We start from the raw sequence: 22,883 nt of genomic DNA on the forward strand, positions 1-22,883 counted from the left end.
TTGTGAGTACCTGGTAACAATGGGTGTCATATATCATGTGACACCCCTAGCTCTACAAATATGACATACTGTATGGGGCGCAGGTGGTTCCACTTAGTGGAGCGAGAGGTAGCAAGGAGACAGTTAAAAAAAGGGTTGTTTTTCAGATTAATATTTGCTGGAAATTGAAAAAAAGAAATACTACTACAATACACTGTGGGACAAATCATGAGGAGCTTGTAAAGTAAAAGAATAAAAACATAAAGGAAGTTGTTCCCCTTCCCCTTCAATTTGCAGCAGAAGCATTGAAATCATAAGTGACAATCTGCTCTGCTCTGTTGTTCAGTCCGTTTGTAATTGGACTCATTTGTTGCATCTCTCCCCGACTGATAAAAGCCACACCTTCAGCAGGGGGAACAATTTGCAAAATCTGCTGTATCAAAGGCTGCTCTTGTCAGCTGTCACGTCCCCGTACACTGGCGGCACACTGCTGTCACTCACTGTCAGAGGCACACAGGCTCTAAAGAGCCATTTGCGTCCGGCTGCGTTGCAAGTCTATTTTTAACCCAAATCCATCAAGTGGGAGAGTACAGCAAATATCTGCCGGATTGGGTTTTCCAAAGATCTGTTTTTTTACCAATGAACAAAAAAAAGATTGTAAAACCAAAACATGAAATCTTTTCTTCAAATTGGATCTCTAACAAAGGGCTCATCCTACTCATTTCTTTTCATTGGGTGTCTTTAATAAAGGCTGGTACAAATATTCAGGCAAACCATGTGTGAACTACAGAATGAAGCAGATACACAAATGTCCTGAAGTAATACTTTTCTCATAACTTTTGAAAAAACATTAAGAAATTGCTTCCTGTGATGGAGCTTTTTCCTCCACTTAGAGGGATTCTGCTTGAAGTTATTTTTAATAAGAACGCAACATATCGATTCATCAAATAGTGATTATAATGGACTTCTTGGCATGGAGCTGATTGTAAGATTAGTAGGAAGATATCAATCATTATGAATTTAATGTAAGAGCAATCAAGGATTTAATCAAGATTTTCCTCTCATGAGTCTGTTGATTAAATTTTTCTGGCATTGTCATTCATTTCCAAAGCTGGGACCTTTTATATTTTCATCATCCTCATTCACTTTTAATGTTTTTTGAGGACAATTTATGGCTTTTAAAAGACTGATAAGACATGTAGCACATGGCTTGTATTTACTTCAAACTAACAAGGATTAGGAGTTTGATGACAAGACAAAAAAATCAAAACTTTAAAAGCTTCCGAAGCTCAAAGCAGCCATCACCAGCAGCAAAAACAAACGGTGTGAGAACAAAATGAGCTGCACACAGTCGAGACTAAAATAAAGAAAAATGGCTTTTGTGAGATTTTCACAATTCCATGTGTGAATGTGTCGCTGCTTTAAGTGGGCGTTCTCACAAAAACATTGTTCTGGATTTAACACCAAGAGGACAGAATTACATCACTACAATGATAACCATTATTATGAAGGCTATGTTATAAAGAAAAATATGCATGATAACTTCTTTCCTTCCGCTGTGCCTGCTTTGGAAATGTTTGTTCGCCTCTCAATTTGAAAGCCATAAGGCAAACAGCTTGGCAGTTAGCAGAGCATATAAATAACAGGTGGTTCTTCAGAGCCAGATAGACCAAACTCCTCAATATGAGAAGAAAAAAACAATGTGGTGTCTTTACAAAATAACACTGGGTTCAGGTTTAACCATTTTTTCTCTTCTGAGCTACATGGACTACAAAACAAGCGTCCTCTTTCACTTAAACTGCATTTATGTGATTTATGTGAATACAAATAACTTCTACTTCAACTTTTGCCAACTTTTCACTTTTAAAAAACCAACCAACTTTCTCTTCACTTTTCCTTGCAAACAAAACAAAAAAGAATAAATTGATTATGATTCATCACTTTCCCTTTGCCAGCTCAAACTTTCCATCAGTCACCAACTGTCTCCCTCTCATTAGGATAAACAAGTTAGCCAACCCACAGATGAAGCAAGCGTACAAGTCCAATGTAATTTAATTCACTTTTAATGAACTAACCCTCACAAACTGTGCCATGATGCTACAAAGGCAGCTGGATGTGAAATGAAAGCTTGAAATTATATTAGGTTGCATGTCCAAAACAGGGCCTAATGTCACAATAATGTCATATTAGGATATCTGTTTGTATTAGATATGAGATGGTGGGATGTTAAAAATGGAAAAGTAGAGGCTTGAAGAACTCTGATGCAGATGTTGTCCAAACAACAGAAAGTTGACTTCACAGAGAAAACACACCACTGAATCAAACAGGTAGGTTGCCAAAATTCAACCTACTGGGTGCGGACTTAGCCTAATGGTTAAGTTGCGCGCCCATGTAGCCAGTGGCCAGGTTCCAATACAGCCTGTGGCCTCTTTCCTGCATGTCATTCCCCCACTCTCTCCCAGTTTCCTACACTATCCACTGTCCTCTCCTCTATAAAATAAAGTTGTAAAAGCCCAAAAATATAACTTAAAAAAAAAAATTCAACCTATTCAATACGACATGCTTTAAAATCAAACAATCTTTAATTCTATCTTTAAAAAGTGAAGAGAGCAAGCCCTGCTAATGAAAACAAAGTGATGAAACAGAAATAAGATGTCATTAATCAGTTTGTCACATGTTTGAGTCTATTCAATGACTTCTTGTAAAGCAGCACTGTTTGAAGTGTGGTAATAAAAAAACAAAAGATAATCATTACACAAGTATGGGTGCCCAAGAGTTATTTTTTTTTTCAGTGGTATCAAAGCAGGTCTCAATACTGTTGGTTTTTCTTAGTATCATATGGACGTTTAAAATGCTGGTATCTTGACAGTCCTGCAAATGAGAGGGTAAAACAATAGAATAGAAGAATGATTTAACTTGCATAATATAAAAACACATGTAGTTTAAATTTGCTTAAGAGTACATATTTATTGTCTTAAAGATTATAGCACTGACCTACATCTGAAATTGTAACTTTTTTCCACATATTCAGCACATTAATTGTACACTGACACTGCAGACAAACTCCCAGTAAGAACAAAAGTCTTAGCAAACTACTCTCTGTGCTTCTAAACAAAGGCTGCAACAAGTGGTTGATCACTGCCAAAGAAGAAAACAAAACAGTTTGCAGTTTCCTTACCGTCATATCCATCTGCTAACAACCCAAACTGCTCCAGCAGCTTCACGAACACAACCACAACCACCAGCACAACAATCATCTCCAGTCCCTCCAAGTTCATAGTCATCATGTCTGACCGCTCACAGCCTGCCCATGGCCAAGGACGCAGAGCTCAGCATGCAGCGCTGTCTGCAGGCCATTTAACGCCACTTTACAGGCACCGCATCTCAGGGTCTGATGAGAACCCGGTAAAAGTCGGAGAGGCAGGGAGGGAGGGGAAAAGTGTGAGGAAGGAGGGGGGGGGATGGAGTGGCAAGGATAAAGACGAGGGGGCGTAAGGAGAGAGAATGGAAAAAAAGGGAAAGAGGAAAGAGGGGAGATGTACTTGATTGTGACAAAGGGGGAAAGTGTGAGCAAAGGTCAAAAGCAACAAGTGCCACAATTTCTGCTTCTTTTGGTCTTCATGCAAGGACTCAGGACCCACTTTCTCAACAAAAAACAACTAATACTGACAAGGAATTTCTGTAAAGATATGCATGGTCCCAGGAGGATCTATCTTACAAATCTGTAGAACCTGTAGTGCCAACATGAGCTGAAATTATTGTTTTTGTCAAAAAGTGATATCTTATTGCTACATTATCACAAGTCATAACTAATGTCAGCAAATGAGCCAGAGGACTGAACCACCTGAATAAGGGAAGGCTAATGTCTTTAGCTGCTGCAGAAGTACGGTATAACCTGTGATATTTAATATTAATTTTAACATTTCCGCCTGTGGAACACTTCTGCAACAAACTGCTACCTGTTGCTCTCATGTCTGTATCCATGTATACAGTCCAATCAGGACTTTTGGAACTGTAGACAGAGAGGGAGGAGTGCATTTTTTCCTAAATGGATTAGGTAGAAGAATATGTTTAATTTATAATATCATTAATTTGCTACACTTACAAACCTGTTAAGGTGGGCATACCTAAACAAGGTCTAAAAACGGCCATGTACCTGTCAAACCTTGTACTATGATGAATTACTCTCTTACAGAGTTGCTGCAAGCAAAGTCGTCAACCTTCAATCGGGAAATAATCAACAAAGTTCTCCTAATTAACGTTATTCCGTGGGGATGTAACTTTAATGCCGATGTCACAGTATCTCAAGACCATCAGGGTCTCGATACTGTCATGGACTTCAGATGGTATGAAACAATAGGTCTGGAGTGGAGCAGAGTGGAGGGAAGTTGGAACCACAAGGACTATCGTCCCATCATGTCCTTCATCATCAAAATGGCGGAGTAGGGAGGAACAGAGAGAGGATTTTGCTCCAGTGACTTTTGAATTTGATGTGTGGAAGCATTTTGGTTTCCCTGTGTCAAGAAATGAGAAAGGACACAAGATGATGGACACAAAAGAACAATATGGAGACACTGCAATACTGAGCTACACATCGGGGAATATGAGTAATATAAGAAGCAAATTGTTCCCCTTAAAAGATTCAGGAAGAAGCAAGGAAAAAGATCCAGCCAGGTCGAAAAACTCCACAGAAAGTGTTTACAGCTTCACTTTCCCATAACAATGAGAGCTCAAGAGATCACAAGATGTATCGCTGAATATGAAGCCAAAGACATACAGACATTTTCTGTGGTCGACAATAAAGGAGTCAGAAGAATGGTAAACAAGCTGTAACCAAAGTATAAATTCCCATCACAAGAATATTTAACAACAGATCTTTATAAAGAAACAGACTTTTTACACACAGAGCCTCAAGCAAGCAGAGAGCATCTCACTCACCATGGGAGGACGTCATGACCTACTCAGAACTACAGAAATGTCTTTTTTCACAATCTTTATGTGTTGTATTATTCCATAATACATGTTAATTTTTCATTTGGTGCATAACAAGTCAAACATGTGTTCTGTACAATGCACTTTTTTTCTGAATGACATCCTCAACTGTGTTTCCATCAAGCTCATTTTCGCTCTTCTTATCCGACAACAACAAACCATAACATGAGGCTTTACTCTTGATTAGGTCAAAAGGGTCACTCATCCTTGAACTAAATTATAGAAAATGGCCTGGATCTTGAAAATAATGTTAATCAGAGGGTTTGACATGTTTGAATTACATGTTTGAGCAGTGCCAATTATAGATGATTATATTCAAGCAATGACAGGTTTCATATTTCCTAAAATAAACAGGTGTCGCTTCTATTGAGGACACTGTTTTATCACATATTGAGGTAATATGTCTAAAGATGTGATTTAAAAATTAATCAGCAAACCTTCGCTATTCTATGTTAGTTTTCAACTATAGTGCAAAAAAAGGTTTTATTTGTAGACAAGTATAATAATTATTCTATATTTAATGAAGTCAGTGTTTACCTCTCCTAACAGACAACTTATAAAACATAAATCAAACCCCTCTTTCACTCTGTGGTCCTGGAGGAATCAAGGAGGAGGAGCTTGAATATGGCAAACAAACTCTCATCTTTTGTCTGAAATAATAGCAGCAAATCATTCTGAAATTGTTGCAGCATTTTCATACAAAAACAAAAGCAAACATGCAATCTCCTTCTCAGCTCTGATGTGAATAGATTTCTTGTATTTTGACACTCAACAAAGATGCTTTAGGCAGACTGATCAGTGGAAAATGTCACCTCGAGAAACAACCTGTGTGTGAGTGACCTCACCACAACCTGGACTGAAAATAAAGCAGGAAGATGATGAGAGGGAGGTCAAAGAGAAAGACAACACTGCAGAGAGGAAAGGGCTGGAGGTGTCTGCGGTCATTGTCAGGTAGCTGCTGGACTCAAAGGAGAGGAATCCCCTGGCTATTAGGTATTGTATTAAAACATGATGTGCAAAACTAGCAGATGTAATATGAGATGATCAGAATCTTCAGTCAAACAACAAAACTGAAAGAGAACTCATGCAGGTTTCTTTCACTAAAACACATCCTACAGACACTTTTATAATTTGCAGCGTGACCTGGATGTGTCTTTTAAATAGGCCACAGACACTTTTGATATCTTGCTGCCAAAGCAGATCAAATGATCCTGTTGCATCTGTGAAATTCACAAAAATTAGACTTAGATTAGGATGCAAAATTTTGCTTCCATATGAATCCACATCCATCACAGCCCTGTACCAAAACACAGGTAGTCTGTCTTTAACACAAACTTTTGCATTATCTCCCCTAGAAATTGATTATTTAGCTTATGATTAAATGCTGCCCCACATATCAGTTCTTGTTTAAAAGCTCTCCATGGATGGATGGAAGTGATCCCATTTCCTCAAAGGGAATTGTTAGGACTGTGATTCACCATGGAAACAACTTCTGCACCAGGCATGCAATTGGGCAGCTCATTTAGCCCACTATCAGTTACTTTTCTGTATTTAGGGCAGCTGAGCAACAGCCAAATATAGCTCCTAAGCCCCGAGAGTGTGTGCGTGTGTGTGCATGTGTGTGCATGTGTGTGCGTGTGTGTACGTGTGTGTGTCTCTGTGTGTGCGTGTGTTGTCTTTGGACATAACATGACAGGCAACTGCGTAGGAAGCTCCTGAAGAAAGGAGTTGTAAAGGTGAAAAGAAGGTGTGATAGACGATCAAGACAAGGAGGAGAGAAACAGGTTTTTAAATTGAAATGATGTGATGTTCCATTTTTTCTCCTGATACATGATGCTTTCATTTTTGATATCAGAATATAACCTAACCCCTCAGAAACTTTCTCCACTTTACAACATCTGCTCTCCAATCACTTCCCAACTTTGCATAGGGTGTAATCAAGGCCCCTTGGCTAATGGTAATGAAAATAATCAGGGTTTGTGCGAGTCATCAGCACACAGTATGCCGTATCAATCAGCGTGTGATTGGTGTTGAAGGTAATTGCCATCGCAGAGAGCATTGTGGTGTGTTGGGTAAAGCTGGGAGCACACACTGTACTGTAGGTAGTGAAGAATGTGTGCAGCACCTGCAAGCTGAAAAACTACTGCATGAGAAATACGACTAGAGCAGTGTTGCCTTCCAATGTTAGAGCTACTTGGTCATTTTTTGATACCCTTTAGCCACCAAGATTATAATGATAATTTAAATTAGTAAAGATTTACCACATGTTTAAAATCATTCAATTTTTCTTTTATTAAAGCTGCTCTAAGGAACTTTTGGTTTATATCAATTTTGGCACCCCATTGTGGACAAAGTGATACCTCTTATCTCTTCTTCTGTACATGCAAAAGTAGTGTTTTCAACAAAAAACGCACCCTGCTGTCTTTTAACAGCCAGATTTATCACTCAATGTGATTATTTGCCATGAAAACATCCGAAAAAGGGTGTTTCTAAAGCCAAATGTCAATCATGTTGTCCGACACCTTCCACCACTGAGTGGTTTAAGGCATTAAAAATGACAACAGAAAAGGTCAGTGTTGTTGTTTATGGTTTTGTTTGCTTTTGAAGGTCCTAAAGAGGCATCAGTGTTGGTTTCAGTCTGTTTCTAAGCTGGTGAAAAACTCCTCATAGTGCCTTTAATTGTCCTCTATAATTATTTATATGCAATATGACTGGTGACATATTTTTCTTTTTGAAGGGAAATCTCATTAAACCTCCAAATCACAGTGCTTTAAATGTACCTTTCTAACAAATGTTGAGCAATACAGTCTGTGTGGCATTTATAGGAACCCCTTTTCTTGATCCGAAAACACATTCCTTCAATACTGTGAATATTGGATTTGTATCTTCTGTGTTTGTCATACATTGATTTTTATATGACTGCCATACCAGAATATCAACATTTGCTGCCATATTGACAGTCTATCTGTATTTATTTACTAATCAAACGGGGGATTCTTATTCTAAACTGTGCTCTGGCATCGATTGATGGCCTTGAACCCTGTCTCAGAACACATCGACAACAGACCCATCTGTAAACAAACTCTCTTCTGCATACAATATCCAAATTAAAACATGGCCATTCAAGTTTGGAAGGATTGTTGTAGGCTTCTTATGAGAAGACTGCTTCCAGTCTACAACTTCCTAATGATGAAACTGTTCGTCCTGACGGGATTCTAATTTGCATAACCATACATTTACTATATATCATCCCATACCTAAGTGTCAAACTCATTCAGGCTCAAGGGTTAAGCAATTGCAAGTCATCATGAATGTACCATTTGCAAGTCTATCAGGACACTCCCCCAACCCCAACCCCAACGGCAAACAATCAGTGTAATCCTAAATCTGTGGGAAACATGGCTGCTTCTGTAAATAACTACAAAGGCACTGATTTTTAACATCAGCAAAAAAAGAACTCCCCAAAAGGTACTTTCATTATAACATCTGTGACAAAATACAGTCCCCAGCTGTGAGAGGACATGATTTAACCAAGAACAAATCAGGGCTGAGACTCATAAATAGACTGAGCGAGTGGGATTTGTTGACGGTATTGATCATATGCTTATCTTTAAATATATGTGACTTATTAATGCACTAAAACTCAGCCTGCAGCAAGGTGTGATTTCTTGTCCTCATCATTACATAATGAAGTTTCTGACTCTGGATTGGAGATGTCCTTGTCAAATGAGAGTTAATTCCCAATGCTGACCATCTCCCAATTCTACACTTATTATATGCACTATAATCCAGAAATCAATTGTAACTTTGTGGTTGTTCACAATTTCTCATTAATTTCTCATAGTAAAGGGATTAGAAATTTGAATAGCCCTCCTCCTTCCCCTGTAGTCAGACCTTTTTAAATCAAAGTGATTGTTATTGTGATTGGTGGGTCTGCAGTTTTAACTTTCTCCTTCGCTAAATGAATAAACACAACAAGGGGAAGAATCTGTTTCCTTAACCCTGCTCAAATTGAGTTACAATTGAATTCCCATCTCCAGACAGAGCACAGCGCTGCAGTGTGGCGTTTAAACAAATTAACGTTGTTCATTTAGTTTAGAGAAATTACACAGAAAGGCCCCAGTGGTCTGTAACCTTGGAATAACACCGTTAATTACAAATTAATGTGATTTGGATCTTGTTAAATTCCTGGTAGTGGATTGCGGTACAATGAGTTTGCAGTCAAATTTGTTGTGCAAGACATTTTCTTGGAAAGAGAACAGAACCTAATAAAAAGTATTCATGCAATCAAATCAAAAAGGAGCTCAGGTTCAATGGAAAACAAATTCTTCAGGGTTAAACTATGCAAGACAGGAACTAAATGAAAGTGAAATTGTTCTCAGTGAGCATTTCAGTTAACATCAAATAATCTCCTTTATATATACGGGGATATTCAAACTTCAATCATATGGTTTTGAAAAGTGATAACTTGACAGAGGCTACTTGATCAAAATGTGAACACATTACACTTTGAAGAAAGCTCATGCAATGCACTTCAATGCAACATCCTACTCTACAGCACCCCTAAATCTGAGCAAATATACACATAAAGCTTCTATGTCTCAAAGAAGCTATCCATTCAAACCCAGTGGTGTTGCAGTCTTCTCTGCCTACGGACAGAAGGTTGTGTGTTTGATTTTGCTGCCATCATGTGGAAACTATAAGAATCAACATGACATAGACGTAAAGTAGGTGGAAGATTGTCACTTGAAGAGGAGAAAAAGGTCTGATTGAATGTTGTGGAAAGAAATAAATTTTTAATAATGATAGCTACTACCCAGTATGTGCTTCTTAACACACTGCTCAAGCTACCGCACACAGCCACAGATGCCATTTTGCCTCTGTTATGGATATGATAAAACCTCTGATGCTGGCTTAGTTGCTTACCGCAACAAAAAAATGGCTCCAAAATGAATCCAAAGTGGTTAATTTAGTTATTTTTGATTTACAACCTGCACACACTGATGTCCCAGAAAAAGACACTGAGCACAGACCAATGTTTGACCTTTTGTTAACAGTAATTAGAGGCAAAATAAAAAAGTTTCCTAAAAAATAATGTACAACAACAATATATTATTTCCCCTGAATTATCAATCATAATCCAGATGACCTGTGTGGTAGTGTGTGTGTGTATTTACAGGGTTTGTGGTCACTGTGTTTCAAATATTCTCACTAATGTGGTTGCTTAATGAGCGTCAGTTGTTGTGCAGTGCCATGAAGCTGCAGGATGGGACTAATGGAAAACATAAAGGGATGAGGTGACATTAATTTCTCCCTTCAACAGGCATAAACCTGAAGTGTGTGTCTTTATTAGATGCTAAGTGACCCTGCTAAACATCCGTATATGCCAGCCCACAGAAGAGGAAAGTTAGCGGTGTATTGGCTGTGACAGGGCAGGGCAGAGAGTCACACAGCAGGCAGGAAGAAACAAAGCTGCAAGCAAACCAGGTTTGTGAGGAGACATGGACGAGTTTATATGTTCTTCAGAGCGTAACAGCTGTTACACAATCAGAAAATAACTTATAATTTTTCAGTTGTGCTGCTTTGTTTACTTTCAGGGCCCCCTCTCTCTTTCTACTTTATCTCTATGTGGATCGATGACTGCTGCTTGCTCTCTCTTTCTTTAATTTGCTCACAACAGCTTATGGTTTTAAATATGACTGTAGGCCTGCTTTTTACATAGACTTCAATACTTTTTGATGCTATTGACATATAAAGGATATGGTATTGATTTAAAGCATGTGGTATTGAAAAGTATCAGAAAGTCTGACAACTTAGTTCAGAGTGATATGGATCCAAACTAATTAATGGTGGCAAAGGAGGTGTTAACATTAACCAAGGCCGTCCCTGGGGTCACACTGAGTGTCTGTATCTGCAGCTCACAGTATACATTTCAATACCCTCCTGTGAGTCTCATCACTCTCTGTACATGTGTCTGCCCCTGTGGAGCTTCTCTGAGCAGGGAGCCACTCATTAATCCAGTCCTAAGTGAGCCCTCTCATTACTGGTCACTTTGCCTGGTGGGGATGGAGTGATTAATTTCACTGGACAAACTTCTGCGCTGAGTGCCGTCCATGACGGGGAACTCAAAACAAGCTCAGAGCCCAAAAGTCATCTGATGCGACTTTGCTTTTCAATTTAAATGCTAATTTAGAGAACAGAAAAACCAATGCAGTCTTACGACATGGAGTCTTTGAAGAGGGCTGAGATTACATGTTGCTGATGACAAATGGAAAAGAACAGAGAGCTGGATACAGTAGGTGACCCCTCCTTGTTTCATCATGTCAATTTGCATATCAGAGGATATGGACATCTGAAGTCTTTTTACACTGTACTGCTTAATAAAATCTATCACATTTTACAACTCTTGGGAAAAGGAAACGCATTTTAATTTCCACTGGGAGACTATAGATTCATCCGTATGCTTCTTGAAAATGCAGGGAAAACTTTGGATGATGGAGAAAGCTCTGCAGTATATAGCATCTAAAAAAGATCCAGCAACATCATGTACCCCATATTAATGACCACTGGGCTTTACAAGAGCCCTTAGAGGACTTCTCATTGGCTTGTAGTTAATGCTGTGAAACGGTTCAGGAAACGAGAGCAGGGATGAGAGTGCTAAAGATCCATGTGCACACTAAATGTTCTGTCAAATCTTTCTCACATTGTGACGTCCAGCAAGCACTACTGACGAAGATGAGTTGTTCTGTGTGATTTGTTGCATGTGACAGATGGGTTGGCAAAATGTAATGAGATCAGTTCTAAGTGTTTTGGACTTATGGTTATGTATATACTCCTTATTTGTGTGAAGAGAGTAGTTCTTTTTTTAGGCAGGAGATGCCTTGTTTTTATGGGATGAGATTTAGAGTTAAGTAAATATGGTTATTGGTGGCAGGGCTAACACGAAACAGACAGCTGCTCTCCCTGTGGTCGTCCTGATTTGAGTGTCCGTTTGGTTCTGTAAACACCAGAAGGCATGGAAAGAGAGGGAGCCAGAAACAAGAACCATACTGGACATTATCGTCACCCCTTGTGTTAATGTCACGAATACTTAGCTAAAAAAAGAAAAAACTGAAATGTATAAAATCCAACAATTTGGAAAATAACCAATGGTGCTTTTATTCTAGCCATCCACTGTCTATGTGAGGCTTTGTTGAGCAGATTTCAATACAGTTTGTGCTCTTTTTTTTTTTTTTTTTACCTGAAAGAGAGCCAAAACAGCATTAACATCAATTTACCAGTTGGCAGTCTGAGTCATAGTTCATATTTTTCTGCTCCCATTCGAGCAGCTCCACTCTTTAGTGCACCTGTCCACCTCCTACACAAACTCCACTCATAAAAGCTCCCGACAACACAAACAGGCAGGACATTCAAAATGAAACAATGCCAAACACATTGTTGAGTACAATCATAATGATGCTAGCGCGTCTCTTATCCTTGGGACTTTGTGGGAACACTCAAAGCCGAGCCGAGCGAGTTTGAAAAGGAGCTGGAGTGCAAGGTCCCTATGAGTCCTTATTGAACCGTCGTCTTTTGAGTGCAGCTATGGAAACAAATAGAGGGCATTGGAGTGGTTAGTTTAATAGCACTTAAGTCTCTCAGACAGTGAATGTTTTATTATTTTATCTTCATCCAAAGAGAACTATGAAGTTTGAAACAGTATGTTGGGCGAGTTTACAAATATGTTGAAAAAGTTTTAACAGTGAATTTTTTTAGCTGGATTTGCAAAACAAACCTTGAACTTTTTATAAGTTTTAAGAGTTCAACTTTTTCCGATATTCTTTAAATGCATCAAAATGAATTTAATCATCATTTTAGTTGTCAGTTCACTTTGTGAGAAATCTCTTAAGAAACAGATCATTAAAGCTCATGTGAGGAACTTTCCATTGATGTGGATTATGGCGCCCCCTGTGGACAAATGAATACCTCTTATCTCTTTGTTGATTTTTTCATGTGTAAATTTTATTTGCAGACAAAAAAATCTCCTCCTACTTTCTTTTAACAGTCGAATGTATCACTCATGACAACATCTCCCCCCTCACTGCGACTATGGGCAGTGAGAATTACAAAATAAAAGCTGTCAATCTTTCTTGCTAATGCTCCTGTCTGCTTTTGTAGCTCATAAATAGGCATTGCTGTGAATTCCAGTCTGTTTCATAACAAGTGAAAAAAATCCTCACAAGAGCTTTAGGTAAAATAATAAATAAATGACATCACAATTTCCAGGACAAGTGACTGTTACAATACTTCATTCATTTTAGGATGAAAAAAAACTAGGAGGGGCATATGGTTACATATTTTGATTATATATTTTGATTATATAACAAATGTTAAGTGTCATCTAGTAATTCAATTAATTATTAAATTAATCAACAGATAGCTAACCTTTTATGCTAACTATTAATCCGTTAAATGATATAGCAGATGCAGAGTTTAGTTTATCTCATAAAAGATTTTATGTCTTGAGAGGCATACCACTGATATCTGATACAGCATATTAGGCTAATAATTTTTACACTATAGTGAGCTCACAGTAATCTAACATGCATAAGAAAAATATACAGCAGGACCAGGATCCATATACCAGCTGGTATCACACTGAAAGAAAAACAGCAGTAACACAATCTATGAAATGATCTCAATGTCCATTCATTTCCACCCTATCCTCTGAGTCTAGATGCACCGATCCACCAGCTGGCGAGACAGCTGTCACTGTGGACACAGACTTCAGGCTACTTCTTGCACTTCAGTTACACATAGTGTTATACAGAGCGGCTCATCATCAAATGTTGTGGTTGTTTTAGTTTGGAACGTGCATCCCAGGGTTTTGGGGGTACACTACATTACAACATTCGTTGATGTTGCTGTAGGATTTGTTGGTTACAGTTGGATACTTAAATAATACATTGTCAGCACTTTTGAGCTTTTCAGCAAACTTACAGAGCTGTGGTTAGCCTACAAGCCAGCTAGCTGGAGCTAGTAAAGTTTGCAAGCAAAAGTTAGCTAAAACCATGCATTGCTAACAAGGATTGAGAAGTTTTAGGTTGTTTCCATATATGATAGTCCGGGGGACTTGGTTCAATTGGGGGGTGAAATAGTAACATTGTTGCACTTTCATCTGGTTTGCTTTCACGTTGCACTTGGTCAAACGAACTGCGTGGATATAATCACGCAGTTATAATGAATGCTAATCAGTGGCGATATTGTACCAAACAAAAAAGGATGAAAGAAGAAGAAATAGAAGAAAATGGCTCACCTATTGGCCAGAACTGTAACAAAAATCCATCCTATCTTGCCGGCTTCTTCACCACATTAACAATGCAGCAACACCAAATTTATGCAGACTTGGGGTTTCTGCATTGGTATTCATATCATATATGTATCTGTTTCACAACAGATGCCCTATATGAGCAGCAGGCCAGGAAGTGAGCTGTCCAGCATGTTGTCCTTTACATAAGATGAATGAATCTTTACCAAAGAAGAAGTCGAGCCCTGATGAGAGCCAGAGACTATGACTATGGTTACACAGATGCCGAGCGCGGTATCTACAGGGATTTGAAAGTATTAAATCACATGTATGTCCGTAAATCATTATGTAAGCTACAGCATATTCAATCACCTTCCACATCAGAGTTTTATGGATTCACTGTTTTCTTTTTTTTCACTCACGATGCGCTGCACTCCACACTCCCTGTCTTTGGTGTATCAGTTGGTCCGCTTTGCTTTCACACCTCAAACAAACCCCCCTAGGGTTCACATGGAAGCAAACCAATCGTTTTCAAACGGACCAGAGTTCTCCTGTTAGGTATGCATCAGAGTTCAAAAAGAGCTTTCACACAACTCTAAATGTACCGGACTACCAAAGGAAATGCACTAGGGTTTGTTTAAAGTGAGAATGCGACTTTACTTTTCAGTGCTTGTCTGACGCTGAGGACCTTTCATTCTTTTAATCTCAGTGAATGTTAATGGTACATGTATTGCTTGTATCATTGTGAAATGTGGGACATTGCATGAGAACTAAAAAGCTTGTAGCCAAAGAAACTGAGAGGACAGTGAGGAAGGAAGCAATAACTTATGAGGCATTTACAAGTGTTCCCTTTTATGTAAGATAGTTGCAGCAGAACATACATATCAGGTTGTTTCCAATTAAAGATGGGGATATAGTAGTCATGTGTCTTATCTATGGCTGTGTGTTTCTGTATCGCCCTTTCTAGGTCCCTGGCTGAGAAATGTGCTTACAGTGCACACATCTGCCCGCTCTGTGATCTATTGCAGGAGAGAGTTCGAAAGAGTCCCTCATTCATTTTCCTTTCAGGCTTTCTATATCTATACACCCCAGTGAAATATGACTTACTGTACTTTACGTGTCATCCATTCTGTCTCTCTCCCACTCCACCACTAAATATAACCTGTAACACTTATTGTCTGCTGGCTGTCCATTAAATATTTCATTGTTCTCTATAATAAAGACTTCCTCGTCTCTTCAGTGACAAGCTCTGACGATGAAGCTGATCAGCACGGTATTGCAGCGAGACGTAGATGTAACATAAGCTCTGCTTTGGCAGAGTCTGTGTCATGCTGCGTGCGTGCTGTCAGTATTTAATCAATATTGGGGGAGCAAATGGAAAAACTCATGCAAGTTAGCGTTCAGAATGATATGTTTACCATAAGGTGGCTGTTTTCAAGTCAATTTCATGGACTGATGGTATGGGGCATACATTCAGATGGGATTAAAAAGAAATCTGCATATTAATGGGCAACTTTCTGGACGCTTGAGTCCAAAACACACAGGACAGCAGTACAGCCACAAACACAGCAAAAACAATGCATATGCTCAAGTAGTTTTATGATAACTCCATTGGTTGAGACACAATGGGAGAAAATCCTCAATATGTCTTGTTATGATACAATTTCAGCTGCAAAAATCAATCTAATTAAACTGTTGCCTTCATGCCTACCTGTTGCCTTGCGTCTTTCTTTCGGCTGAAGAGAGAAGATGACCATTAACGCCCCCATGATGCCCTGCACACTTTCTCGCTCAGTGATTTGGAAGTCCTGTTCAAATTTCACACACACTTTCACTCCCACTCTAGATCGGTCTGATAGTAAAAAAAAAAATGGAGGGAAAAAAAAGATGCTGCTGGGGAGCTGCACATGAAAAACCAAGCTGTCGGTCCGAACTTCCCTTTATACTCATCCCAGCTAGGTGGGCAGTACAGAGAGAGACAGGAGTGGGAGTAAAAACATGCGTGCTTCTGTTGAGTTTTGAATTTGGACGTGCATGCCCAGCAGACCCCTCCCTTCCTCTGAAATTTCCCGCTCTGAAGAAGTGAGAGTGAGCTAACTGATCCCTGTGCTGCAAAAAAAGGCTTTGTACCAGTTGACCAGCTAGATTAATTGAGTGCTGCGAGAGGGAGCCAGTAGCATGCTGGGAAGAGGTACTGCTGTTTTTTTCAGCATAGAGAGAGACAGAGAGATGGGGGGAGCGCATGCTGGAGATAACCATTAGTACGTAATAGCTGCCTTTTAACTACACCTCCTGCTGTGGATAGGTGGAGAAAACCATGCAGTGTCCATGACTCTGAAAGCTCGGGTCGGCAGTTTCATTGTGTAAATATTCAAATTATGTACGAGCGGTCATTGGTGAACATCTTTAGTGCACTTTTTTAATAACTTTGAAAGTCAGAGAGCCTTTTGTAGCGTAGTAGTAGTAGTAGGGAGTGCAGTTATTGTGCTTGTTAACATGATTTGGCGTGGAAGCATGTATTCAAACCAACAAATGAGTGAAAAAGATCATTATTACGGACATATAATCACACGTAAGCTTCTTCAGTATGCTCCAATGCTGAAGAGACACTTTATGAGTGAATTAATGAATAAACAGGGTTGAATTATATGGTATTAAACATTATTTGTAATGGAAACTTATCTTCTAACCATCAAATCATAACCAAAAATACACAATTTCTCTTTTTCTATTCCTAATATTTGGAGATACGAGAAAATGCAATATAAATGGAAGAAGATTGATAGTTTGACCCCTACAACCTCAAGAAAAATAAAAAAACATAGTACTTAAGGCGAGTAAAAGTGTCTCGCTGAGGAATATTCACTCAGTAATCTTAAATGCAGGAAGACAAATCTCTTCCTGCTGTGTGATAGTTATTTCCCATCCGATCACACCACCTCTGAGGGAAAAAAAAATGATTGCCTCTTCAGAACTGATCCTGCTGCTGGTTATGTGGCAGACTCAGACCGACTTCAGTGAAGATCCTCAGGATTACAGCGAAGGCCTGGAGGTCAGAAGCATCTAAAGGCTCACGACTGTTCCCTCTCTATCCTTTGTGCTCAGTGGGTGAAAAATACAGCAGAGATTCTTGCCTGATGTAACTCGCCAAAAGCGAAAATGGGAAGAAAAAAAATACTTCCGCTCTCACTGCCACCTACGCACAATCCATTTCATGAGCTGTGTGACGGCGGACCAATTCACTTCCTGTGCAGCCAATCACGGCAATCAAGTACCAATTTGCTCCCACTCCATTAACCGGCTTCCTGTCCACCTTGTGGACTGTACACGGACTCCCACAGATGTCAGACAGGAAAGAAAGTTACACACCGCAACCTGCAGCTGTGTTCACAAAAGACCTGTGCCTGTGGTTGTTCTGGAGGGATTTGTAATTAGATTTCCTATAGAAGTCTGGCCAACAATGGATGCAATAACTTAGGCAGAACTCTGACATTGTATGCTAGTCAATACCTTAAAATGAAACCCTTACACAATCAGAAACAATGTGAGTGAATGGCTGATTTACACAGGTTTACTGCCATCTATTGGCTGAGATTTTATGCATAGTTTGGCAAAGATTTGAAAATGTTTAACCCTCAAAGTCAACAAGAACTTAATTTTTATTTTGTGCCATTTTGTTCTGCTTTAGACATTGGTGTTCTCCTAATATTTAATCAGAGATGGCTCTGTCAGGCTTTTTGGGTGTCATAAAGATGAAACATTCATAGACCTAATCACGTGAAATAACATTTCTTGGACTGCCATTTGTCCTTGTTTTGGATTGTTATACTATGAAATATCCAGCCTCTTCTTAAAACCATATTAAAGGTGTTGCTTTGCTAACTCCACTGAAGGCTTTGCATGTGCGTTTGCAGAGCTGTTCTAAGCATGCAGACATGAAGCCATGTGGCGATATTAGCTAAATGCTAACATCTTCACATTAATAATGCTTTCATTCTAATGTTTGGCAAATGTTCAACGTTTAAACTATCTCCATGTCAGTTTAGCTTGTTAGCATGCTAATAACCATCAAACACATGCGCACACAACAGTTTTTTCTACCGGAGATTTAACCATAAACTTAAGTCTTGATACAAAACAATTCACAATGATTAATTTACAACATAATTTTACACATTTTTAAAGAATATAAGTAATTCAGTTTATGTTAAAGCTTTACAAAAGGGAGTTCCTCCATTTTTATTTATTTATGATGCATTATTTTTGCCTTTATACTGCCTTAGGGCTAGGTTACATTATTTCCTATTTTTAAAAAAGAGTGCTTTTATTTTGAAGGACACAATGGTATCAGGGCTGATTTTTCATCACATCGATTTTTAGTTATTCCAAAATTGTACCAATTTTGTACTGTCTTGGAAGCTATTATTACATCCCTATGCCTTATCGTTTTTGTTATAACCTATCCATGGCTAAACGGTTCTTAATTTATCCCATGCATTACCAACTCCATTCGATCTGCAGAGTCCCTCTCTACTTTCAAAAGACAGCTAAAGACCCAGCTCTTTCGGAAACACTATGCACTTAGCTAGACTGTTCTCCACTGTTGTCCCCAGTGGCAGATCCTGTCTTCCAGCTACAGTTGACTTGCACTGTCCTGCTCTACTCTGGGAATCTGTGTTCAGCTCTGGAGTGACCCAGCACTTGGTACTTTGGTCATTATTGTGGTGATGACAAGTTAATTGTTGATGATGATAATGGAAGGTCTTAAATTGTTTGGTTGCTTCATTGTAGATGTTCCTTATTTCATTAAGAAAAAAGAAATCCTTATTTACTTTTGTGCATAGCCTTTACACTGTGTCCAAATGGACTTGAAGCACTTTGTTACTCGTACTGATCTTGTTTCCTCTTGTCTAGATCTTTGTTTGTGTTGTTCTCTTTCTCGTATGTACGTCGCTTTGGATAAAAGCGTCTGCTAAATGACATTGTAACATCGTAGCATATGAGCTAGTGTGCCTTACAATGCCTTCAGAGTTGAATTTAGTTTAAACGTTCCAATAGTAACCATTAAGTCGTCGGCACTCACAACTGAGCGTGTAATACTTTTAATGAAGCAAACCATCCAAAAAAGAAAAGAAAGCCCCTGGGTGTTAGCGTCTCTTTTCTTCTACTGCAATGTATTATACAAAGTATTGCATGTTCATTTTTGAGTGTTGGAAACTTTATTTGCCAATCTTATTTTACATGTAATAAAACCTACCCTAGTTGAATGTAATGTCTTCAAAGGCTAACTTTACCAATAGAAGTCTATAATAGTATTCATGTAAGGCCTTCCACGCTCCAGAGGAAACCAAAAGAGTTGTCTGAAGTGACACATGTTATGTTATGTTGCGTTATGTTATGTTATGTTATGTTATGTTATGTTATGTTATGTTATGTTATGTTATGTTATGTTATGTTATGTTATGTTATGTTATGTTATGTTATGTTATGTTATGTTATGTTAATTTAAAACAGATATTGAAGGCAATTCCAGTTGAAGATCTGCATAGCCACTTAGCAGGAACACTTGTTGTGTGGCCTCAGTTTAAAGATTGGTCTAAATAAGCTGGGCATGGCTTTTCAAAGGGTGGCTTAATTAAGTTGGAGCAGTAATGACTTTTCATTAAATTAGACACTCCAGAGAATTGAGTGAAATAATCAAATGTCTCTCGGGTAAATCGCTCGCCACACATACTGAGGCTTATTCAACAACACTTGTGGAAAACAATCTAAAAACAATCTGATTAAAAAGAAATTGCAGCAGAACCACGAGTGTTTGGGAATCAAAATGAAGTTGTATTTTAGTGCCCAGTGAACACTTCTCACACAGAGATTACCAGTACTAGGTCTGTTGATTTCAAGGGACAATGTTCGACACACGAAACATGTGCTTGAAAATGCAAATGCTTGAACGCCTGAGGTGTGTAGGAGGTCTCCCGCCCACACATAACCTTGGTACTTGAGATGGCTGTCCATTATCCTAAGTGGCTGGTCTGCTAGCTTTCTTTTCTTTTCTATGATGTAAGCTCACTGTTTTTTTCCCTGTTAATCAATGTGATGCTATATACAGCTGTCATTAAAAGACTGTAAGTAGGTGTTTCTGACTCAGACACAGGCTGGCGAGCAATGGGTGGGTTGCCATCCCTGCTTCTTTTGAACTAAGGTTGTGCAATGATAAATGGACATGTAATCCAGCCATTGCCCCAGGAAGCTGGCTGAACAGCAGCAGGTGTTTGATGAGAAAGATGATTCAGATAAGTTTAGCAAAGCAGAGGAGGCAAGAACATAACACTTTTGTCATGAAACCACCTTTTGTCCACAGCTGGTAGTGGTGCAACCAAGCAGCAACCACTGGTCACGAAAAATACAGCCAATACGGAAGAAGTTTCTCAAGCTTCCACTTGAAGCTGGCTCCAAAGGCCAAGGAACCCCCAACAGGGCCCACGTTGACATGCCATGCAACAGCAGAAACAAACATGTTAACAGCCTCTTTCAAAAAACAGTTATGGTCTAAATAGCTTACCTCTGAGTTGACATACAGGCCAATAGAGATCCGCCTCAGCTCCATCTCTGTGCCAGTTACTAGACTTAGGCTGGGTCAACATTTCCAACATGGGGACCGCCATCACTGGGCTTCATAACACCTCTTCAGAAACAAATGGGTGATGTCACAGAGACCAAGTACAACTTTCAGAGACTGTGGGTGCAATGCATCATGGTTGATATATATGTTATGATACATACAGTTCAGTATTCTTGTGATCCAAGGAGGACCAACACAAAGTTTAAGATCATAAAGCGAAGTACTTACAAAGTACTACAAGTGAAGTAGTACGATTTTAATGCTGCCAAATTCCATTGAGAAGAGGAAAGACAAACTAAACTTGATGTACCACGATGCAGAGATGGTCAATCCTGAAGGGACAGAACATAATCATAAGAGTTTTGGAGAGAAAGATTAGCTTGAGGAGCTTCTGCAAAACTGGATTTTGAAGTTGGCTCTTGGTTGGATTTTTCTCGGATATCAAATGGCAGTCTGTGCCCATGAAATGGCTTATGGGAAAATCTCTCTCTGCTAGAAATGTTCTGTGTCTGTTCTGTGACTGGGCTCTTGACTTCAACCTCCAAAAGTTTCAGAAGAGGAGTACCCAAATGGAATACAACTACTGCAAGTATTACACCCAAGTAGTCTACTTGGTTGTAATAGTTAGAGCATCTAGGAAGTTCAAAAAAGCAAATAACTCTCTCACAGATAAGGCACATAGAGTTTGCTATAGCAAAGAAAATTTTGGAATAAACACAATCACTCAATTAAGACGCAGCTAATATTATTGAGTTACATTGTTCAAACCATCCTGGTGTCTGAAAGTGAAGTGTGGGGTCCTGTCATGAACCGGTGGTAATGTAAGGAAATCCTCAAGAGCCACAGAAACTGCCTGAACCTGGCGTGAAGAGCAGAGCTGGGAGAATCTCCACTATCCATCCACATGATGAACAGAGCGATCAAATTCCAGCTTCACTTTGCACAAGCTGATCCTGAATCCTACCACCACATGGCCTTTCTAAACAACAGCCTCTGCCCAGAGACTGAAAAGTTGAAAGAACTATCAATTGAAAAACCAAGAGCTCCATCACCTCTCCAAAACACAAAACTATTGACAAGGAAAACAAATCCAGGTGCACTGAATATTGGGTATAGAAATAAAATCCATCACTACATATTTCATGAGCATTAAAAACCCCAAACAGAGGCACATATTGACCATGTACAGACTCGTAGATTAGAATTGGAAGAACTGGAAACCAGGGGAAGAAAGTTTGCAAAAACTGTAAACTGGAACCAACTGAGGTCCACTTTCCGTCTTACATATTTACAAAGACTTTACTTTGAAGTACTTTTCTGATAAAAAAAAAAATGAGATTCAAGGCTTATCTGACTTGTAGTAATTATTAAAATAACTAGCGATGTGCAGTCATGAAGAAAATAGAGGGTGCGGTACACTGAAATGTGTTATGCATGGAGAATCATTATACATTTATTATGCACAGAGACACAGTCATTGCTGTAGCCCTTTTTAAATCTTTCTCAGATCTAAAAAGTCATCCCATCCAGGACTAGAAACTTTGATGTCATCCAAACTGAAACTTTTGTGATTCATTTAACCCCAAACTGTGAGTTAACATAAGAGAAAGATTTTTCTTGCAAGCAAGTGTACCAGAGAAATTCATGGAAAAGGTACAGGGTGCACGAACAAACAGAAACCAAACAAATGTGAGGGGGGAAAAAATCACCAAAAAGCAAATGTGTTATTCTGAGGTCTTCAAACTGGAAACAAAATCTGTGTCCAGCTGTATAAGAGTGAAACATATACTGAAATGTGTTAGTTATTTAAAAGACTAGATTTACGCTCTCAATCTGGATTAGAGCGTCAATGAAGATACCTCTCTGATCTAAAGAGTAAGGTTTTATTTTTGCAGCATTGAACATTGGATGAATCAAAGTGATTCAAAGTATAGGATCCACATAAAAATGGCTGGTTGTCTGGTCGAATGTCTAGTTTGTCACTTTTAGACTAATTTATTGGAA

The 22,883-nt window shown here is 38.9% G+C and overlaps 1 protein-coding gene across 3 annotated transcripts in view; it reads right to left on the bottom strand.

Moving 5' to 3' along the window:
• Window positions 1-22,883, bottom strand: part of kcnip4 (Kv channel interacting protein 4) — a 184,704-nt gene that overhangs the window by 53,624 nt on the left and 108,197 nt on the right. The window lies entirely within an intron of this gene.

Source organism: Notolabrus celidotus, chromosome 23 (assembly GCF_009762535.1).
Source record: "Notolabrus celidotus isolate fNotCel1 chromosome 23, fNotCel1.pri, whole genome shotgun sequence".
NCBI lineage: Eukaryota > Metazoa > Chordata > Actinopteri > Labriformes > Labridae > Notolabrus > Notolabrus celidotus.